Here is a 6,163-nt window from a genome sequence, read left to right as displayed (position 1 = left end):
TCGATTCTTTTAGTAACACTCAATTTTAAAAATTCAGAGCATCTTTGTAAAGGATGTTCAAATTTACATAAAATACATGGCTTTACATTACTTAGTTTATTCACATTGAGAAGAAAGTTTTTCGGCTTATTTATTGCGCCTTGAAATTCCTTGTGGAATTTGTTACTTGTCGGGTATTTCTCTAATTGATCGAGTACCATCGCTCTTGATTCTAAAAATTGCAAGAGCTCCTTCAATGAAGGTATTTGTTTTGATTGTATGGACATTTCATATGCCTTTCTACTCTCTTTGTCAAGTCTTTCTAATATTATATTTACTAATATAGCATTTGTTAAGTCATTACATTCTAAATTCAAACTTTTTAAACCTCTCAGACTTTTATTTATTGTGTCTGTGATATTTCGTAAGCCCTTTGCAGACTCAAAATTTAATTTTTCTAGTTTTAGCATATTTCGAATGTGAATATCAACAATTGCTCGCTTATTTTCAAAGCGTTCTTCCAGAGCAGCAAACAGTGACTCAAACGTATCGTCACTTGTTTCTATAAATTTAGCTTCACCACGGAGGGCAGCTTTTAAATAAAATAACTTTTGATCATTCGTTAATTCGGTATTATCGTTTATTAGATACATAAATTGATTTTTGAAATTACTGAATTCTTCCATTTTTCCGTAAAATAGCGGTAAGGGAATTTCCGGAAGTTTCGTTTTTAATTCAATATGATTGATATAAGCTTTCAAATTTGAATTTTGATCATTTATATTATGAATTACATTTTCGTTAACATTATAATTAGAGAGTAAGTATTTCAAACTTACCTCCAATTCGTTTCTTTCTTCTTCGATATCCAACATTTCTTGATCGCACTTCTGGCTTAAAGTTTCATCTTCGTCGATTTCTAAATAATCCTTGAATAAAATTTCTAATTCATTTTTTATTTCTTCCACAATTCCAAGCTTTTGTTGACAGGTGAATATAAATTTATTTTCTTCTTCAACCGTTGAACTATTTTCAACAAACTTTTTAACACTTGTTAGTTTCGCCTTTATCCTTCCACGGATTCTATTTAACTCTTTGGCTTTTTGAGTTTTATTTTTCTCCATAGTTTCGCTAATTCGTCTCCTGATCGCTAGGACCAGAATGGAGAGGTTCGATAATGATGACGGACCTTTTTTGTATTTTAAAGAATTTATTGTTTCTCCGCTTTCGGGAGTTGGTTTGAGCTTTGCCTTTCGGCGTGCTGCTGCGCCGATGATGTTACAAAGACTGGTGGTTTTTTACACATACCGCTAGAGGGCGTTACAAGTGAGAAGCGGGCCAACATGCTTAAGTAACAAATATGTGGTAGATATAAAATAAGAATATAATATGGGGATAAAATAAATATTATCACTAATATAATATTCTTTTAAAGCACTTATGTCATATAGAATCTTCTAAACTTGAAAATAGAATAAAAATAGTTTAAACAAATATTAATTTAATTAACCTTAGATATTTATTTTTTTATTTAAAAAGTGAAAAACACCCACTTGATACATTCACGGATTTATGAGTGATATCCAATAATATGCATCTTATGATATACGATGTCCTATTTGTGTAAGGTATTAAGCACATATTTTCCATAAAACGTTAAAGGTCACTTGACATAACACCAATAAATGTTAATAACCCAAATTTATCGAAACCAAATGAAAAAGCAAAATTCAGTTGTATGTACTGCCTTTTATATAAATTCATTCCCACATTCCATTTATTGGCAAAATAAATAACATGCACTACATTCATTTGCAGAGATGTAGTATTGGGGGAAGGATGAGATTATCCCCCTTCCATAAATAATTACTGGATATGGAAATTTCGAGCAGTCTTTATTTAATAATGCAAGCTCTGGGTATGCCTTTTTTTTTATCTTAATCTCTTTCACTATCCCTCTCCATATCTAAAATTATTTCATAGCCCATATATATTTTTATATTTCATTAACTCTATGCCTCTACTTTAAATTTACCTAGTTTGAATTAAACTTCATTTCAATGAAAAATGAGTATGTATTCATAAAAAATTTTGAAAACCTGATTCTCATCTCTATAAATTGTAACTCTGATTGATTCTATGCATAAAATATTGATCCACCGCCCCCCTCTCTCTACATATAAAAAATATTTGAAACAGTGTTAGTAAAAATATCGTTGCAGACGCCTTTTCTATTAGAATTCACTCAAATGATCAAAAGATCCCCAGATGAGTGATATACTCACGAAAAAGTGTATTAATCAGTGTTCTTAATTGCAATTAACGACCTTGATTGCATATCATAGCTCTTTATCAACGGACAAACACATTCAAAAAACAAACTACACTATTTACAAGATGTTGCCATATAGCACCAGCTAAATCAAAACACCTTGTTAACATGGAAGGGATCAATTCAATCAAGTTAATTCCTTTTCCAAACACTCATTTAGGCTGACCGCTCCCTTTTGTTTTAATGAAGCGTTAAAGACGGGCCTAATTTTCGTAGTGCTGTTCGGCTTCATCACATGTCGATGGGGCAGATAGTGACAAGCAGACTTTATTTCTTCTTGAAGAACTTCTTCAATTACGCCTTCTCGTTCCCATTCTTTAAAGACATCACCGTATTCTTAAAATAAGTTTTCCTCTTCTGCTTATGGGTTGTCACTTGCAACCCTTTGAGTGCCAAACTGAAGTTGTCTGGAAGAGGCAAATGACCGTCAAGCCACGGTAGGGAAACAAGGAATCGCTCTTCTTCATCGCCCTTGACAGTTCTTATGAAGTGCTCCATCAACGCTTTATGAAGCTCCTCTTTGGTTTTTTGTTCTGAAGGATCTTGGATCCCTAAGGAATCCAATCTCCATAATTGAGAGATATCCATCTTTTTCACAAATAGAGAGGCCACCAGCATAGCATTGTATGACGACATCTCACTCTCAGGAACTTTACCTGACAGAGTCCAGCCAAGTAATGTCTCCATGGCAACAAGCCCACAGGATAGAACTCTGCGCTGGCCAGTCATGAGCTTCCCTATTACATCTGACCCAAGAAGCACTTGCACAGATTGTGGCTCCTTCCCTATATCTGATAGCCTGATCTTCATCTCATGAAGCTCTGTAATCCATGAACCTGGAGTTACTGATGAAATGCTGTCGCAAATAGATGGCTGGTCTAATGCTTCCAGGTTGCATGTAACACTGTTGTCTTGATTTCTTAGTTTTATCTTATAACAATTATGTTCGCACTTGTCAGATTTAATACCCCCGAACGATGAGTGCATCAGAATTTCTTTTCTGAGAGGGATATATCACATTTTCTCAGCTACATTCTTTAATACATAAGTCTTTTGTGACCCAGAATCTAGAATTGCCCTAACTGGGATTTCTTTGTTACCGCACACCATTTTTAACTTCAATGTTTGAGGAAAACCCTGGGACTAGAAGTGTTGTTGGCCATATTAATTTTAACATTTGGATTCTTATTCTCACTCCTGTATGAATCGTGATTCTTAGCCTCTAGAGACTCACACATAAGTGGGACATGCTTTTTCCTCTTATTCTCACTCCTGTATGAATCTTGATTCTTAGCCTCTAGAGCATAGATTCCCAAAGTGGTCCAGGTGGACCCCCAGGGGTCCATAGGAGACCACACGGGGGTCCAAGTAGACGTGAAAAGAAAACAAGGGTTCACAAGTTGTAAGTGGGGGTTCACGAAAAATTGTCTGGTTTCCATAATAAAGAACAAAAATTTTGGCTTGGATTTACCTATCAACATAGGCAGGTAGCATCATTCACTAGGTAGGTACTCAAAAATATTCGAGACTCAGTTCATACACAGAATTGAATAGAACAATAGATAAGTAACAACACTGTACAAAGACGTATTGATGAAATGAGCTCTGATATAGAAAGCTTCTTGTGTAATTATCTGCAAACCACTTATTTTTCTATTCAATTGGACGAGTCTACTTTGCCTGGTAATGAAGCATTATTATTGGCATATGTTCGATTTGTTATGGACGAAGATATCCATGAAGAACTGATATTCGCAAAAACTTTGAAGTCGGACCCTAAAGGCCAATAGATATTTAATGTCCTGAGTGATTTTTTTACAGAAAAACCTATTCCATTTACAAACATTATTTCGGTGGCAGCAGATGGAGCTCCTGCCATGTTCGGGCGATATCGTAGGTTTATAAGCCATCTTAAAAGAATAATACCAGGACTAATTGCAATTCACTGTGTCATCCACCTACAACACCTTGTAGCGAAAAATTTGAGCGATAGATTGCACCAATCGCTTTGCGATTAACGCAGTTAATAAAATAAGAAGCAATGCTTTTAATACCCGTTTATTTGCACTATTGTGTGATAAAAATGATGAAGATTTCCAACGACTGCTCTTACATACTGAAGTACGCTGGTTGTCGAAAGGTGCATGCTTATCGAGATTTTACTCACTTTTCGAATCAGTGATAGAGTGTCTGGAAACTAAAACACCAGATTTAAAAGAAAATCTGATCAAATATAAAGCGGACATTGCGTACTTAACAGATTTGTTCATAAAATTCAATGACGTTAACTTGCAGTTACAAGGGGACAGAGTTAATTTAATAAAAACAAAGGGTGTAATTTCGGCTTTTCTTGGTAAATTTAAATTAATGAAGCAAAATATTAGTCGGTGCGAATTCTCCCAGTTTCCGCACTTGTCGCGGATAGAATGTCTTGATGAGGATATTCAGACATACGCTCAACATTTAAATACCCTCCATGATGACTTCAAAAATAGATTTGAAGATATTCTGACGATGGAAATACCACCATGGATCATAACCCCATTTGATGAAACGGAAGAAGCGAATGTGGTATTACAAGAGGAGCTACTTGATCTCAGCACCAACGAGGAACTGAAGGTGAAATTTAAAAAAGGCTATCAAACATTTTGGCTGCAGGCAGAAATCCCCGAAAAATATCCTGGGCTGTGGGAAATTGCGAGAAAATTTTTCATAGCGTTTCCCTCGTCATATCTTGTCGAAAGAAGTTTTAGTGCCGTTACCAATCTGTTAACAAAAAAAAAAAAGAAGCAGATTGAACATCACAGAACGGGGAGATTTGAGATTACTTCTTACAAAATTGAAGCCAAATATTGATAATTTGCTGTCAATTCATCAAGTACATTCGTCTCATTAAAAGTATGACTATTTTTTATTGTTGAGTTACATTTCAGAGTTCATTGTTGATTTTTAGTTAATTGTTGATTGTTTGTAATAATAAATGTTTATAATTTTGTATAACCACAAGTATTATTTTAATAAATAGGACACAAGAAAATGTGCTACTTTTTTTTCTTCTTAACACCCCCATTTTAGGATGATATTTTTAGGAGTTTTGGGAATACAGTAGAAATGTAGCAACAGGGGGTCTACCGAAAATAGTAAAACTTTAAAAGTGATCCGCGAGAAAAAAAAGTTTGGGAACCTCTGCTCTAGAGACTCACACATAATTGGGGCATGCTTTTTCCCACATATTACACATCTTAAAAATGCCTTACAAGAACGAGATGTATGCTTTGGTGTTAAGCAAGCAAAACAACATTGCTTCTCTCTTAAAATATTATATCTTTCAGCCAAACTCATCTTCTGAGCTTGAAAACAGTCTGGGCTCGAGTGTTTCCCAGTACAGAAAACACATTCTTTCTTCACTTCTTTTGAAGGTGTAGTCAATAAATTGGCAGCTGTATGTACCTTTTTCATTGGAAAATCTCTTACTTTTTTCTTAAATGATTGGCGATTTTCATCGGCTCCCAAGCCAAAACCAGCCATAGCCAAATTAATTCTTTCTTCGCCCTGCGTTTTTGCTTTAAGAAAAATCATTAAGTTGGTTAAACGTTCTTTAGCATCAGTTGAGACTGCTGAAGAAGCACTTCTATTCCATGCTTTCAAAAAGTCTTCTTGAAAACAAGACTCCACCATGGGATAAAGAATTGAAGCACATTTATCAGTAGTTACTCCTAAAGTCTCTAAGGCTCTCAGATAAGATTCGAATTTATCATAGAGAGATGTCATCGATATTTTCTCATGTTTCTGAACCGAAATTATCAGCTTTAATAATTCCCGAACATAAACTTCTACTAATAGTTCATCTCC

The sequence above is a fragment of the Argiope bruennichi genome, chromosome X1 (assembly GCF_947563725.1).
Source record: "Argiope bruennichi chromosome X1, qqArgBrue1.1, whole genome shotgun sequence".
Classification (NCBI taxonomy): Eukaryota; Metazoa; Arthropoda; class Arachnida; order Araneae; family Araneidae; genus Argiope; species Argiope bruennichi.
Note: the sequence above shows the minus strand (reverse complement) of the source record.